Source organism: Anolis sagrei, chromosome 5, assembly GCF_037176765.1.
Source record: "Anolis sagrei isolate rAnoSag1 chromosome 5, rAnoSag1.mat, whole genome shotgun sequence".
Taxonomy (NCBI): domain Eukaryota; kingdom Metazoa; phylum Chordata; class Lepidosauria; order Squamata; family Dactyloidae; genus Anolis; species Anolis sagrei.
Window position 1 is genome coordinate 179,380,123 of NC_090025.1, and position 18,173 is coordinate 179,398,295.

The 18,173-nt window shown below is 37.9% G+C and overlaps 1 protein-coding gene across 1 annotated transcript in view; it reads left to right on the top strand.

The window, feature by feature from the left end:
• CACNA1C (calcium voltage-gated channel subunit alpha1 C) overlaps window positions 1-18,173 on the top strand; it is a 527,762-nt gene that overhangs the window by 100,084 nt on the left and 409,505 nt on the right. The window lies entirely within an intron of this gene.

The following is an 18,173-nucleotide window of genomic DNA, read 5'->3' on the forward strand; positions in this document are numbered from 1 at the left end:
CCATTCTATCTCCCCGAGGGGACTCAGAACAGATTACAATATACACATATATAGTCAAACATTCAATGCCTTTTATACAGTAAACAATGACATACAGTTCACAAACAAAGGCAAAGGTTTCCCTTTCCATCTCCAGCATCTGGAGGCAATACTCAACTCTGGTCATGGGGGAGGTGCTCTTGTTCCATTTTTTTTCCTTGCCAAGGGGCCTGTTGTCCGTAGACTCTCCTGGTCATGTTGCCGGTATGGCTGCATGGGCACCTTTTACCTTCCTGCCGAGGTGGTACCTATTGATCTACTCACATTACATGTTTTCGTACTGCTAGGTTGGCAGAAGCTAGGGATAATAGCAGGAGCTTACCATGACCCAGGGCTTCAAACTGCCAACATTCCGGTCAGCAGTTTTTCTGCAGCTAGCGGTTTAACCCGCTGTGCTGCCTATCCCTGTAACTGTTTACTTGCTATCTCTGGTTTCTTCCACAACAATGAAAATATGAGATGCTTTGGCTGTGGACTATATGTATGGGTCACATCATCTGCTAGGGCCAAGTCACCTCAGTGATATATATAGAGGAAGATAGTAACTATTTTTCTTTCTCTTGTCCAGCAATAATAATATCAACGGAACACAAAAAAATTCCCTCCCCACCCTCCCTGTGCTTGTATAGGAATCCCATGGCACTTGACCTGTATGAGTATAAGGTCACCTTGTCATAACTCTGAAAACATCCGCTATAGCCTTGTTGGTAGTTTTTGGAAGAGGTTTTGAAAGGATTACCTACAATGGGTTATGTTTTGTGATCTGAATGTACAGTCCTAGTTAATTGTCTGGACTGGGTGTGTGACAAATGTAATCATACTCAGAAACATTTGCAATCCCCTCCCCTCCACCCTCCCACCGTAGTTTTTGGTCTGGCTGTTGCCTTAGCTGACATGAATCTGACCCTTTGTTCTGGGAAAATGAGCCTCATGTACTTGACCTCTTTGAATGCAAACTCAATCTTGTTGTGATGGAACTTAATATTCTCTGCTAGAATGTGCTTTGCCGCATTCTCCGGATCTCAACTTGCTCCTTTTGGCTGGAAATAGCTATGAATTTGTTCGTATGCAGATCACTGTGAAGCTCTCCAGTGTCTTGTTATTTTTGTTATTGAAATACTTCATTAGTTGACTAAATTCAGTCAGGTGGATGAAAGAAATTACTTCTCTGTTATAAAAGGCCATCAGTTTCCTCACCAAATCTCAGTTACTAACATTCATTTCTCTGATCTTAAATACTGAAAGATCATTTTATCAGTCACTGGAACACCAAACTTCTGTTGTAAAGCACCACTGAAATGGAGTTTATTAAGTGTCTGGGATCGAAGCTTTGTCACTTTTCTTCTCAGTGAAGACGCTTCTAATCTAAAGCATCAGTTTAAAAAAAGCTTAAATTACTATACAGCTGTCTCTAGCACCAGTAATGATAGTTTGCAATGTTCTTTTCATTACAGGTGTGATTACAGGTGCTGTGAATATGTGATATGTTCCCAATCCCTTAGATATCTCTGAAAATTGTGTATGGTTATTTAATCTAAAGTGCTTTTGTATGCTTTCATTGTTGTAATTTTCATTTTCCAGTCACACCCTGCCTCCTTTTTATGCTCCAAGAGACTAAAACAGGTACATTAAAAAACCCTACCACAAAGGAAAGCACTAGATTTAGCTAGATAGAATAGAAGTCCGTTAGTCCCCTCAAGAAACTTGCACAAGTACAGATGGACATCATCTTTCTGAATAAATTTCAAGATCAAGATATCATTCCTAAGGGTTTAAAGGAGAAAAATCCACTACATACCACACAAATTACAGTGACAAATTCTGAGGTAAGATTAATACCCAGGAACAAGACAAACAAAAATGACGGAACATCCCTAGTCATCACCGGCAGCACCCATCTTATACCACCCAAATGCATAATCAACGAACTGCAGTCAGTTCTGGAGAATAACATAGCATAGCTCGCTCACAAATTCTGAGAGGCAAACCTTTAGCAGCCTGTAGACAGTCTCCTCCAAATATTCAACAGCTACCCATTGGCAAGAGGATGTATAGCATGGATGGTAATACAGGGACAAGATTCTGTCACAAACCTGATGCCAACTCTTACCTCACATCTTCTCTGATGTTTTTGACCCCTATACAGTTACAATATCAGAGGTGCAATTACTTGCACTTCCTCCTATCTGATACATGCTATCCTACATCTGCAATGCCCTTCTACATTCTATATTGTATAAACAGAACAGTATCTGTGTAAGAGCATTAATAGACACAAGTTTAATAGTAGAAATGACAATACCCCAAACCTTCTTGAGCATATAGTAAGGGGTTTACAGGTCACAGTTCTTGAAAAAGAAGACTAGAAAGAGAAAGAACTGATTTTAATTATATATACAAATTCCAATCCATTAGCAGAGATGAACAAAGACAATGGCTTCATGGCACTCTACCTATATTAAAACAAGATACCTCACTACTGCACATATAACAAAATATCTTGTCAAAGAGAAAGGAAGGCACATTCTTTGTATTTATACTATAAAACTAACTGACCACTGTAAAAATCTGAAAAATCATGTGGTGGGGCATAGTATGGATGACTGGCCCTAGGGGTATACTTTGGCACTTGTGGATGGTAGTTTACTGTGAAGATGCCTCCAGTGTAAATACACTTTGCATAGCAGAAGTGCAGAATAGCATCTTGGCCATATTATTTAAAAGGAAAGGGATTTATTGTGCGAATGTTTTTTTCTGGGTAAATTATATAGACATTTTTTTTTTTACAAAAATATCATTTGAGTTTTTAGCTTTGCTTCAAATGCCTATGGTGTTCTGTGTTATAGCCTAAACAAACTTACTGTCACCATGTGATCAAGTCATAAACTCAGTTTGTGTTTATGTGGCTTCAGAGATACTGCAAATGTCCGTTGCCTTTTGTAAACCTGGTCCCAATTCCCTTAGCAATTGCTACGTTAGTGTTTTATCAGTCACACTGAACACATTTTTGCCCTGGAGCACGTAATATTTAGTGTCCCCAAATTCCCAGTTTCTCTGTCAGCAATGAATCATATTTGTGGATCTCAATTTCTGATAGATGAGGATGAGGATTATAATTCCTAAGTGCTAATAAACACCATTCTTTCCAGCTGCCTTTCTATTTGGCTGTTGGGCTGGGGTATAGTAAATGTCTAAATCCAGAATTTCTCCCATCATGTGTACATAACATTACAACCTTTTGTGTTTTCCTTTCTTTCCGTCTGTCTCATGTACAGTATAGTTTGTTGTAGTGAAGCTGAAACTGGTCTTTTGGAGAATTTACTGTATAGGTGATGCTAACAATTCTGTAATTTTCCTCACTCTGAGTGTGGATAGGTATCCCAAGCTTCTGAATTAATGGTTTATAAACATGTGGCTCTTCTTTAAGTAATAATATATATGCTTTTTATTATGTTCTTTTTCTCTTGTCAGTTATACTTCTGCTAGATTAAAGTGAAGCTGGTACTTTATGTATTTTTAATTTTTATAATATACACAAATGCAAATTAAAATATGATTTGGTTTACTTTAAATTATCAGAGACTGTGCTTTCTTCATTTCATTATTATTCCACTCCCCTTTCCCATTTACGGTATATATTGTTAGAGAAAGCTTAGATGACACACAAGTCAGGAAGCTAGACGAGAACATCTTGTCTTTTAAACAAGAAAGCAACAGGAAATTCCTGACTCCATCCAGACTCCATCCTGATATGATTAAGTCCAGTGCCACCTTTTTTGCGATATAATGAGACTATCTGTTATGAGGGCTCTTCCAGCTTCTGATGAGATAGACTCTAGCCCATGAAAAGTTTTGCTGGTAAACAAATCTATTTGGGTTTGAAGTATCTCAATAATTCTTCTTTTTATTCTGAGAGATTAACTAAGATATTCCTCTGGAGGTTATTACACTATGTGACATAATTTTTGTGTCTGGATTATAAATGCTATTTCCTAATTTCTATCATAAAAACATGGAAAAGGTTTATTAAACTGTGAAAACTTTGTTTTTGTGGGACATTCTGCAGCACATTTTGCTATAGTTTTTCAATGAATATCTAATAGAGTCTCAACCAATTTGGCATAGTTTGTGGCAGCCACAGAAACAAAGTTTCTAAAGTATATCAACTACTTTTAAAGTAAGTACCACACAATTAAACAGGAAAAGACACTTTCAAACCAGGAACAGATTTTTTCCCCAAATTTTGTTACATAGTGTCATCCTGTCATACATGGAAAATTTAGTCATTGGTTGTGGTAGTAGATGGCAAAAAATATGTTCACACCATTGAGTTACAAACCACATAAAAGGAAACCACATGAAATGAATTCATGTGTATGAACCAGGATAGTATAGGAAGAAGAAATGTCTTCTCTTTCATCAGTTATTTCCCAGTTTTGGGGGGAAAGTCATGATCTGATTAATGCCTATATAAGCCAACTGTTTACATGAGATTTTTTTTTTGCATGCAACAACATATGCATACAAATCTAAATGTTTGTATGAACATTACCCTTTAACCCCACAACTACCCCAGTCCCCATGGGACAGAAAATAGACCACTGTTTACTCCTCTTCTTTTTGGATTTGTTACTTGCTTTATAGTTTTTGCTTCCTAATTTCAGTCTCCAGGGAATGATCCTTGAATACTGCTTGGAGAAAATCTTGCTTTATGTTTATGTGTTCTACTGTAATATAGCTGGAGACTGCTTGATTATTTCCATCACAAACATGTAACAGTGTAACTTGTTGCTGGCATCAACACTGGATATCCTTTTTTAAAAAACCTTTGTGTTCAATGTCACCAAGACTTAATAATGTCTTTAAAATTAGAATTTGTGGAGAAACAAGCTCTTTCAGTATAGTGCACTGCCAAGTAATTTATGAAGTCTATGTGCATTACTGGCTAAGGGAATGAAACTTACATTCAGTTGCTGGTTCAAAATAAAGTACAACCACTGAATGCACAAAACATGCTCAAGCATTGTGTTAATCTATTTGCAGTTGATTCAGTGGATCTTTTCTGTTTAGGACAAGCAATTACATTTAGATTTATTATTTACAATAAATTGTTGGATATAATATTCAGCACAGCTGAATCGGGTTTAGGAATTCCTCATTACTCCTCTGGCATGTTTGCTAATCACTGCCTTCCATGTGGTCCCATGCATTGGGAATATTCAGAAGTAGCGGAGAAATTTTATATATGTACTTGTTGACTGGGCAATCAAATTGCATGGTTTTCACAGCCTAGGCCTAAAATATAAGGAAGCATGCACCCCCTGAGGCATTTGTACTGCTTGCTGCAAATGTTAGGAAGAAAGAGCAAAACAGCCCATTAGTTTTTGAGAGGTACCTCGTCTTTCGTCTTAGGACTGGCTGCTTTCCTAAGCTTCAGTCTTTGGATTTTGTAAACAGATTTTAACTCAAGCCTGTAATGTTCACTGTCTTGAAAGCAAACTGACCCTGCAAAAGTTGCCCTGAGGTTTTCACTGTGTGCAGAGGAAAGAACAAAACATCATTACCATATAAAATAAAATAGCTTTCCTAGAATTGGATGTAGCTACATTGCCACTGGGAATTGCAATTGAATCTGTGAATCACATGCAACAGTATAATGTTCCATTTTAGTTCACCAATATACATCCCTCTTATCCTAGTTCCATGTGATAGGACATATTTCTGTCTGCAGCTGAATAATGGTAAGGAATCTGGGTCTCTAGTCTCTAAATCAGGCAGAATTCAATCCATTCAAAAGCTTTTATTGGCATATTTTAACCTAGTTTATTCTTCATGCGGTTTATAGCCACAGCTCTTTCAGCTTTCTGTCATACTGGTTCTATTTAACCTTGTGACACTCACTGCTGTGGATAGACTATTTTAAAAAATCCACCTCAGTGGCATGGGATCATATTATAACAGCTACATCATCTTCATCCTTTCACATGTGAAAATCTGAATGTGTGTGCACAAGAAACATCAGAGCGTGACAAAACTGGCTCCCCCTCAAAGCCCTGCAAGCTTTAGATTGCATTTTGAACAAAAAAAATCTGTTTAATGGGGAGGGGGGTTGATATGAATTTGAGTGTTCTCTGTGGGAATCAATGTAGCACACTATTCACATTTTTAAAGAAGGGACACATGCAGCCTAGCAACATCAAAGTGCAGTCAAGATGGGAAAAGTTATGAAAGAGGAAGAAAACAAAATTAGGAGAGGCTACAGCAGTTTGCTTTTGCTTGAACAGGGCAAGATTCTGCTCCTCCGTTTTAAAAGCAATACAACAAATTAATTGGGGCAGTTTCTGCCGGATTGGATAGTTTGGGGGTGGGGAGCATGGAAATAACATTTTTCATTGGTGCCTTTTAAATATTTTAGGCTACTAGGCTTATAAATCTCAACTAGGATAGCCAATGGTCGGGCAATATGGGAATCACAGCTCAAATGCACCAGGGAAAGGTTATGCTACTTGTTAGTGGCTCTCATAAAGCTGTGTGTGAAAGGAAGACAAGCATTAATAAAACAGTAAAGAGTTCTTGAACAGCAGGTGTTGAAGACGTCATAACTCCAGCCTTCATTGCCCTGTTTCCATTGTTGCTACAAAAGCAATGGGATAGTTTGAAAAGGCGGATATTAAGCTTTGAAATGCACAAATAGTAGGATTTAACTTCTTGGAGGTAGGGAAAAATAGTTTGAAATTACAATCTCTAGAATAATCTAATGCACTGTTGCTTTTGGCAAGCTATATGAAACCTTGCTTTTCATTTCACTTCCTTCAAATGCTCTTTTATGTAAAGCCAAATATGGAGTGGTTAGTAGGAACATAGGAAGCTGTCTTAAACTGAGTCAGACAATTGATCCAGCTAGCTTATGGTTTCAGTTACAACAATTGGCAACAGTTTGTTAAGATTTCACACACAATTCTTTCCTTGCTGTACATGGTAAAGGTTGGAATTGGACCTGGACTCTTGAGCGTACAAAGCATGTGCTGTACCACTGCGCGATAGTCCCTCACGTCATGATTTTACAGAGTTATCTTTGTATAAGAGAAACATGGTTAGCCAAATGCTCATCAGCCTGTTTCAGGTTCTTGTTTCTGTCCCCTCTTACATTTTGCAGCATCTACTATGAGCAGCAATAGCTTCCAAGCACTGATGTAAACCTCTTCAGCAGCTTAGCAGAATACACTCTTTCTCTATAGCAAGGCTTCTAAATTTTTTTCAGCCATGGAGCCCGTTTTGAAGGAAAAGTTTATCATAGAGCTCCAATAAACTTTTGGACACAGGGGCCATATTGCATGTTTAAAGTTGACAGATGGGCCGGGCCACTGGCAGATGCATAGAGAATGTTTGTGTGAACTAATTGAAGAAAAAAACATGAACAAATACCTATGCACACTGCACATATCATGTTTGTAGTGTACATAATAGTAATAAGGAGGAGGAGGAGGAAAGAAATAAAATACAATATTTAAAATGAAGAACAATTTTAACTAACATAAACTTAACAGTATTTCAGTGGAAGACCCCAGGGATCATCCAGTCCAACCCCCTTTATTCTGCCATGCAAGAAAAGCACAATCAAAGTATCCCAAACAGATGGCTAGCCAGCCTTTGCAATAATAATAATAATAATAATAATAATAATAATAATAATAATATACCCATCCAGTTCAACTCTCTTCTGCCAGGCAATAAAAACCCTGAGAAGTGGGAGAGAAAGAGGCTTTTGGGGGTGAGGGAGGTGGGGCAGTGGGAAATCAGGGAAGAGGAGGGAAAGCTTGGAGGGGGAGGAGGGAACCGCAGAGCCCCTTGGTGTGCTTTGTGGAGCCCCATGGGCTCTACAGAGCACACTGAGAGAAAGTTGAACAACAAATCACATAATATATCGAGGCAAAATAAGTACTTGTAGTTTTGTTGAGAAACAGAATAACTTTATTTTCTTTGGAGACAGTGAGCTACCTTAAATCAAAAAGTAGGCAGACTCTCCTTTACTCCTTGTCACAGACATTCATTAGCCAGTCAATCTTGTTGATCCTTAAATTTGTGCTGGGCAAGGTAGAGAAGAACAAGTGATTTCAAAGGTTGTCTTACTATTTCTGTCTGTCTCTGCAAGGAGAAGATGGGTGAGGCAGAGATACTAAATTAGCCCTTCACCTACTTGTGTATATGATCCTCTGGGATCAGCATAACAATTAACCTCTGAATTTGGATAATGTTTCTGATGAGTCCTCCAGAGATAATTCTTTTTTCCCTAATAAGTGCTGCAAATAAAACACTGGGCCAGTCTACTCAGTTTTCTTAGATGACATTTAGTTGATGTGTCACCGCATGTAGACTTTTGATAATTTGAAGAATTATCAAAAGTGGACTTATTTGGTGGCTCCAGAGGGTAAAAGTTGTGTCTATTATGGTAACGTGCCAATTGCTTTGAATGAGGCTGTGATGCATCCTCTCCTAAAGAGGACCAGATGTATATGACCAGTACCATCCATTAGTCAGAGCTCCTTTTGGACTAAGTCCTTAAGGATGTGATGGCTGCATAGCTTGAGAAGTTTTTGGAGAAAAGATTATTTGGAGTTTTCAAAGTCTGCTTTCCGATCAGATTGCTAAAAAAGCCTTAGGTGCCCATAGCTGAATGGTGACCTATTCTGGATGAAAGATAGAGCACTTTTATCTGGATCTCTCAAGGACTTTTGATCATGGGCCGATTTTAAATAATCTCTATACCTGTCAGTTAAGTGCTGGCTTTATTTTACCAATTTAGCCATGCAGAATGCAGACTACTTATGTATGTGGAGATAGTGGAGACTTGAAATATGGTATTTCATTTTTACCCTTACTGAACTCTGGAAGATATATTTGATGGTTGTTTTTATATATGTAACATTTTCTGTAGCTCTTCTACAACAGCATTCAAGACAGTGTACAATTTAGATTAATTTTGCATTTCAGGGTGAAGCCTCTGTGGCAAAAGTTCTTGCAGCAAGAAGGATTGTACACAATTGATGTTGACAATGCTAAGCTGAAATCAATGTCAATATATCTTGTAGTCTGTATCTTTCAAAAACACTGTTCACATTTGAGTTTACTCTTGTTATTGTTGTTTTTACAAGCCATTTCGGTTTGTATGTTACTTTTTAAGAAAGGTCACTTTAAATTAGAGAGCTTAAATTTTTGCAAAAAATTGATTTGAAATGGGCCATAGATAGCTTTACCCCATAGTAAGTAAGTGTCATAGGTGATTGGAACAACCTATGGACAACTCACTCCTCGTAAGGCCTGTAGAGTAAATTGGTGTCAACATACCTATGGCCCAATTAGACAATTACTTCATGAAAAATAGAGTGTACATGCATCTCATTCATATTGATATTTTATTTATTAAATTATAAACTATCTCATATTTAAGAATAACCTCATTTGCCTTCTTTCCAACATTCGCAGGGGCTTAGGGGCACATGCTGAAAACTCATCTTCGTATCATATGTGTGCTATATTGTGCTGCCATGTAGTAACAGACTGTCATGTACCAATTTAAAAGCTGACAAGGGGATTTGTTATTTGGGTTCAGGATTTACAAGATAAATCTTGTCATCCTAAGCTTCATTACTGGCATTGTAAAATCAACATCATTAGTGAAAGAGCATGAAAAAGTAGGTTATAGAAGTTGGGTGTTCCTTATTTGAAATTCCAAAATCCAACAAAATACCCTAGAATCCAATATTGTCCACATGGGTGGCTGAGATAGTGACCCCTTTGATTTTGATGATTCGATATATACAAACTTTGTTTAATGTGAAATTATTAAAACCTACTGTGCACAAAACTACTATCAGGTAATGCCTATGAGGTGTCTATGAAACAGTGAATTTTATATTTAGATCTGGATCCTATCTCCAAAATATCTCATTATGTATATGCCAAGTATTGGAAAATCCAAAAAAATCCAAAATTTGAAATATGTCTGATCCAAGCATTTTGCATAATGGATACTCAGCTTGTTTTCTGTGTTCATGATTCTGTGCATGAAACAGTAGCAATACAGGAAAAGTTTATGGAGGGGTGTGTGTATGTAAGTTGGGGGAGAGAGAATGAAAATGAGTGCACTAATACACATTAGACTTCAGTAAGAAAGGAAGAAAATACTTTATGGTGTGGTTGGAGAAACTAATGTGTGTGTTGCTTGCTCCTGCCCCTACTCAATCAACATTGTGTATATAAGGGCAATGTAACAGATTGTATGTTAAATCCTCTCTTTCCCTGGACCCACAAATACAAAGTCATTAGGTATGAGGGATCCTTCTATATCTTCCCTCTAGCCAGCCGTCTATAAAAAATGAATACATAGTGCTTTAAAAACAGAAAAGTGTAGCTCAACCAACCACTCCAAAGTGTCTTCCTGCAAACAACCCATAACCACATTTATTCATTCAGTTTGGATACGGGGAAGTTCAGGTGATAATGCTAAGTCCACAAAGTGCACAATTGTAGTAACATGTAATGTCAAATCTAAAACTTACAACCATCACAAAATGAAACCCCAACATAAGGGCAACAAGAACAGAGAACAGCACTACATGTATCTAACAATACATTGCTAAAACCAGAAGACATTTTAATAAGACAATTCTTCAGTGCAAGAACAGAGTTGAACTCAAAGACACAACTTTCCAGTAAATACTCATAAAAAAGGAAAATGTCCCTTGTCAAGAAGAGACAATGGAATCATATAGCAATGCTTAGACAGTATACAATTACTGTTTCTCGGACAGTACAATATTACTTTTAAACCAATCAACTGACTAAACATCAGATATTGGGCAATTCTAAAATGTTCATAAATTGACCACAGGGTTATAAATCTCGGTAAATTTTATTCTTGGAGGCAAAAAATAATAATTTTGCTACTTTAATCTCTACTGCTATCAAGTTTGAAAATTGCAGTTTTGATAAATATTTTCAGTTTCATTAAAATGCATGTGTTCTTTTAAATCTAAAATACCAGGTATGTTATTTTATATGAAGACATTATTTGCATAGAAAAATATATTTTCTTTAAAAAGCAACCTGTTATCTGTCTTCTGTTCAAAAACGTGTGGTGGTGGTGGTAGTGAGGTGCACAGTGCACAATAAATTCCAAATGGTGAAGTTTCTTATCCATCCAGTATTCCCCCTTTCAGTATTTTTCAACCCATTATTCATCTAGGAAACATATGCAGGGTAGCTGTGTTTGCCATGCAGCAAATTACAGCAAAACCCTACCCCCACTCCCCAAACAGTGATATTTCTATTGGATTAACGAATAGACACAAAATACATAATGTCAGCTTTCAACATTTCATTGGCTTCTTCAGGCAAAGATGTTAAAAACCATACAGGAGAAGAAATGTGATAACATTAAAGTCACGAGTCTGCATTCTGGCTCAGAAGTTCCTTCTGTTGTCAATTAAGATGGCCTGGAAGGATTTCAACACAGGCAGAGACCACTCCCCTTCTTATCCATATTGGGACCAGGGACCAATGGCAATAAAACACAGGCAATAAAATTTCAAATCTGTTAGCAGTAGCAACCACAAAATAACTTCCATTGAGATCTCTGTTCCATATGAGGCTAATTGCCCTTTTTTAGACAGAGAACATTGAATTTCTCAAGAAGTCTCTTTACGTATATATCTGGAAATAAGATTACATGCTGTTTAGGTAAAAACTTCTCAATTGTAGTAAGAATTGGAGGTAAGAATCTCAAAGAGTTAACTCCAAGTTCATTAGCTTCCTTTTGTTAAAGGTTCCCCTATTGCAGTTAAGTTCAGTATTTTCCAATCCAGGAAGCATAATATATTTCTAATTTTTAGCCAGCCATTTTTCATCATTCACTCAAATATTTTCAAGTATTCTTTCTGCCACTAGTTGGCAACCTAAATATAAACATGGCTTCTGAAGAAATATAGGGAGTGGTGGTAGATGAGCTAGAACATTTTAGTTCCGGATTGTTTGACATTTAAATAGCTTTGCTACTCACACCCAGTTTGTTTATAAATCCTTTGAATTTTGCAGGATCATTTCAATTGTACAAGTTTAACAGAGCTTATAAAAGCTTCTAATATTTGTGGGAATTTTGTAGTCTAAATATTTGTAGAGAAAACCATTTGAAGGTGACAATGAAATATTATTCTGTACACAGCTTTTCAATGGAACTATACACACATAAAATGTATTTGGTGCTATGACTTCTTAATGAAACTAGACAGATATCTGGATTCAATCTAAAATACAAGTCACTTTTTAGTATAGTTCAAAGGAAGCCCTGCCATATTTTGTGTGGGTGAAAATGACATATCATGGAGACTTTATAAACCTAAGCCTTACAACCTTAAGACTCTGCAGTGATCTTTACATTCAGTGCATTTTCTAAGTCCCCAGTATTTTGGTCCTTTTGAAAAACTCCCCCTCCTCACTTGGGGGAAATTCAGAAATGGCCTTGGAAAGAACATGAAATCTTTTTTTTTTAAAGGAGAAAACATTAACAGTTATACCAGTTCACATACATGTAGGCTGTGCAGGCTACACGTAGAAGACCATGACATGTTTATCTCCCACTTTAGGAATACTTTAGGATGGATTATTTGTACAGTTCTATATGTGATGTATACATGCATTTTGCATTTCATGACTCAGAATTATATCATACACACACACACACACAAACACACACACACACACACACACACACACACACACATATATATATAGATAGATATATGTTGGAACACATTTGAACCCATGATGTGGATATGACATAAAGGAAGGCTTGAGTGAAGTGATCAGAGAACTCTATAGTATGATTTCACTGAACAGTTTCATTGTCGTTTTTAATAGGCTACTTTCCAGACAAATGAAGTAATCATACAGGCATATAAATGAAATTATTTATACAGGAAAGCATGGCCAATCCTGTTTGTGTTTTTATAGGTCATAACTAAACTATCAACTTGATTGTGCCTAGGGCCACACTGGAAGCCAGTGCACTTAGTTGAAAACAAGTCCTGAGCAGTTTTCAGTAGTCACATTTTCAGTTGATTTTTTGCTAAAACCAATGAAGAATTATATGGCACCTTAAGATCTAACACAGTTACTATGGCATAAATTCTCATGAGCTGAAGTCCACATCATTATGAGAAAGAAAATAGAATGTAGAAAATGAATAACTCTTTTAACACTGGAAAGTTTATTCCACATTTCTTGTTTATATATATTTACAGCAAGATGTAGAGAGTAGTTCAATCTGTGTGGTAAGCTGTTACATCTAGTATAAACCACCACCCCCCACCCACCCCCAAATAACATGCTGTTTTTCTTGATCCACCAAACCTGGCTTTTCTGTTACCAATGATAAAAACACAGTTTTTGTATAGAAACTATTGTTTCTATGAAGAAATCAACACTGATTCAGCATACAAGTTCCTAACAGAAGTTCCCTGTTTGAATGTGTCTTTTTGTTGGTCTATTGCAGTGGTTCTCAACCAGGGGTCCTTAGATGTTTTTGGACTTCAACTCCCAGAAATCCTGATAGCTGGTAAACTGGCTGGGATTTCTGGGAGTTGTAGGCCAAAAACATCTGGGGACCCCAGGTTGAGAACCACTGGTCTATTGCCTCACACGGGTCAGATACATTTCAGCATACTCTCTATGTTTAAGTTAAGCAGAGCAAGCTAGCAGGTTAATCAGACTAGGAATGTCTGTGCTGAAAGAATGGTGATGATAACAGAGGAAAGAGCTCTAGAGTGAGAGAAAATCCCGGATAGCGATTGGCTGTTAATCTGCCTATCAAAGCCAGTGAGGAGGGGGGCTACAGCACCTGCGATGTTCCAGCTTGAGCTGCAGAAAGCTAAATTAGCCGGTAAGTGAGGATATCATTTACTTTTAGAACCATCGCAGCCTCAAGACCCTGCTTAGTGAATAATTAAATCCATATTTTCAGAGATAATTGGGTGGGGGGATGCATATTTTTACAACAGAAAAACAGCCTTCCAGAGCCATCTCATCTCAAAGAGACAACAGAAAAGAAATCTCTGGTCTGTTACAGCTTCTTCTTCCCACTGTGACAATGACTGACTCGTTGCTGGTTTTGTTTGCAAGAAGAGATTGCCTTTTTCAAAACAATAAAATTAAGAAATGTGGGGATAATAGGAGAGGCATTAAATGAAACCTGGTATCGTCACGCATTGTGTGAGAAACTAAGGATGCAACATCTTGGTGGTTATTTATTAATTAAATGCTAACCAAATCCCCCACACTATGGCTTTTTTTGAGAATGTGAATAAAATAATGGAAAGGGAGCACTAAAAATACTCCTTCATTACCATTAGAAATAACATTCTCTGTATTACATGTTATGATATTTTGCTGTTATTTGTTCTCCCTTTTGTGCACACTCCCATTTTCTTGCTATTTATATAACTGCCCATCTACAATCGAAAATACCACTCTTGTGCAGCATTAGTTTGCTTCTATGTGATTCAGACAAGGCGTTGTCTCAGGGGGTTGGGGCCTTTAGATAACTCACAGCACTCCAAATAATTTGCAAAGAGTACCAACTCTCAAAACCATTCCAAAGTGCTAAGGAGGGTTCTTTTGTCTTGTTATCTTGAGAGATTGAATGCTAAAAATACATAATATACATATACATACATCATATACAGACGATCAAATAAAATAAAATATACATTATGAATAACTGCAGTGGAGCTGTGTATCTTATATTAAATTAAAATAAAAATGGCCTTTTGCGAGTCCCAAGTCCAATTGACACACTGAATTGATAGAATTTATATCAATGCTATACAAGTTCATCATTCTTTATCTGAAATTGTGAAATTCTAAATTGCTCAGATGGGTGATTGAAAAGGTGATGCTTTTCATTCTGATGGTTCAATGTACTCAAACTGTTTCATGCTAAAAATTACATTTGGGCTATGTGGATAAGGTATATTTATTTACTTTGCTTATATACCGCTGTATCTCAAGCCCGAAGGCGACTCACAGCGGTTCACAAACAGTAAAAACAGTAGAAACAGCAGTGGTTCCATGCAACATATAACAATTGGCTTAACACATTATCCATAAATTACTAATAAGCAATTACAATGCACAATTATTACGAAAAACAACCGTACCCAATCTTCTCATCATCCAAGCGTAGTCCAGGTTCGTCGTCCATTGTTCCATTCCTATGTTCCATTACCAGAATGCACTAAATTACTCAAACGCCTGCACAAACATCCAGGTCTTCACCTTTTTGCGGAATACCATTAGAGATGGTGCTAGTCTAATGTCCGTAGGAAGGGCGTTCCACAGCCGAGGAGCCACCACCGAGAAGGCCCTATCTCTCGTCCCCGCCAGCCGAGCTTGAGAAGCAGGCGGGATCGAGAGCAGGGTCTCCCCGGAAGATCTCAAAGTCCTGGTGGTATATATGAATTATATATTGGTCCTGTCACTAAGATATTTTATGCTGTATGTATATTCATATATAAGCAGTCCTCAAGCTGTGAACAGATAGGTTCTTTAGGTTTGTTCTTAAGTTGAATTTATTCGTAAGTCGGAACAGGTACATCTTTTTAAGTGTAATGCCAGTCAAAAATATATCTATTTTAGCTTTGGATGAGTTAACCACCCCTGTGGTGTTCATTTTGCAGTCTGTGTCCTGTTCCAAAGATTTTACCTCACTTTCTGTCCCTGAGAACTGGATTTTGAAAAAAAAAAAAAAAAGGCTTGTTGTGGGACATGGATTGGTGATAATCTTTAGTGGAAACTCCTTTTCCCCCATGGTAACTCTTTTGGGAGTGAATTTCCCTTTCTAGAGGTAATTTTCTCTCATTTCCTGTTTTCTCTCCCCTGTTCTTAACTATGAGTCATTTGTAAGTTTGTAACACTTCTGGTCTCAAGAATTCTAGATACTGTATCAGATATTTACCCTGTTACATATTCCCATCCATTTAGTAGATTTGGTTCAGATGAAGGTAATGATTGGATTCAGGCCCAATGTCCCATCTTCACAGATAACTCTGCTGACATTTATTCCTCTGAAAACATTTTAGAAGACGTTTACTTCTTGGGAGGAGAGCAATCTTGATAAAATAGTGAAGAGTAGAGACATCACACTGTCAACACAGGTATGCATAGTTAAAAGCAATGGTGTTCCCCATAGTAATCTATGGATGTGAGAGCTGGACCATAAGGAAGGCTGAATGAAGGAAGAAAGACACTTTTGAGTGTTGGAGGAAAATTCTGAGAGTGCCTTGGACTGCGAGAAGATCCAACCAGTCCATACTCCAGGAAATAAAGCCTGACTGCTCACTGGAGGAAAGGATATTAAAGGCAAAGATGAAGTACTTTGGCCACATAATGAGAAGACACGAAAGCTTGAAGAAGATAATGGTGCTGGGGAAAATGGAGGGTAAAAGAAAAAGGGCCAGACCAAGGGAAAGAGGGACGGATGGTATTCTTGAAGTGACTGGATTGACCTTGAAGGAGCTGGGGGTGGCCACGGCTGACAGGAAGCTCTGGCGTGGGCTGGTCCATGAGGTCATGGAGAGTCAGAAGCGACTGAATGATTTAAAAACTTGCCATTATATTAAATGTCCTTTGACCAGTAGCTGGTGTTGTTATAAGGAGGTCCTCCATTGTGCATATGGCACGGCTCTGACTGCATTGTAATAGGTGGCCTGTGATTTGCTTTTCTCCCCACTTGCATGTCGTGTACTCCACTTTGTTGCTCCATTTAAGGTTCTGCATCTCATGGTGCCAGAGTGCAGTCTGTTCAGCGCCTTTCAAATCTCCCAGCCTTCTGCATACCCAGGAGGGAGTCTCTCATTCGGTATCAGCCATGGGTTGTTGAGGTTCCGGGTTTTAGCCTGCCAGTTTTGGACTCTTGCTTGCTGAGGTTTCCTGTGAGTATCTCTGTAGATCTTAGAAAACTATTTCTTGATTTAAGGCATTAGTTTGCTGGCTGATATCCGAACATGGAGATGTCACTGACTTGGTCCTTTCATTATTACCTGCTACTTTCTGGCAGATGTCAGGTGATGCAATACCGGAGAAACAGTATAATTTCTCCAGTGGTGTAGGGCATAGACATCCTGTGATAATACTTTGCTACTCTGCTGCTGAGTACGCATGCCCAATGTGGAAAACATCTCACCACGCTAAAATATTGGATGTGGCTCTTAATGAGACTGAACGAATAAGCAACCACAACAATCTGATGTTCACTTTGAGATGGTTTTGAGAATGGGCTGCACATCTTTACAGAAGGGTAGCTTTATCAATGCCTTTTAGCCAAAACAGCTAAATGGAGCTTCCAATTTATTGTCGAAGGCTTTCATTGCCGGAATCACTTGGTTGTTGTAGGTTTTTCAGGCTGTATGGCCATGTTCTAGAAGCATTCTCTCCTGACGTTTCACTTGCACCTGTGACAAGCATCCCCCGAGGATGCTTGCCACAGATGCAGGCAAAGCGTCAGGAGAGAATGCTTCTAGAACATGGCCATACAGCTCGAAAAACCTACAACAACCTAGAGCTTCCAATTCCTAAAGTGGAGTTATATTATTGTACTAGCCGTCCCCTGCCACACCTTGCTGTGGCCCAGTCTGTGTATATGTGTTTTGTATGTGCATATATTTGTGTATATGTGTATATATGTGTTTTGTGTATATACATGTGTTGTATTTTTTGTTTTGGCTTTTAAGTCTCTTTTGCTGTGTTTTTATGAGTGATGGTCACTCGTTGGCCTGATAGGTGTATTGTGTCCAAATTTGGTGTCAAGTTGCCCTGCGATTTTTGATTTATGTTAATCCCACAAATGAACATTACATTGTTATTTATATACTAGCCATCCCCTGCCATGCGTTGCTGTGGCCCAGCCTGTGTTTATGTGTTTTGTGTATGTATATGTGTGTGTATATATTTGTGTATATAGAATCATAGAATCAAAGAGTTGGAAGAGACCTCATGGGCCATCCAGTCCAACCCCCTGCCAAGAAGCAGTAATATTGCATTCAAATCACCCCTGACAGATGGCCACCCAGCCTCTGTTTAAA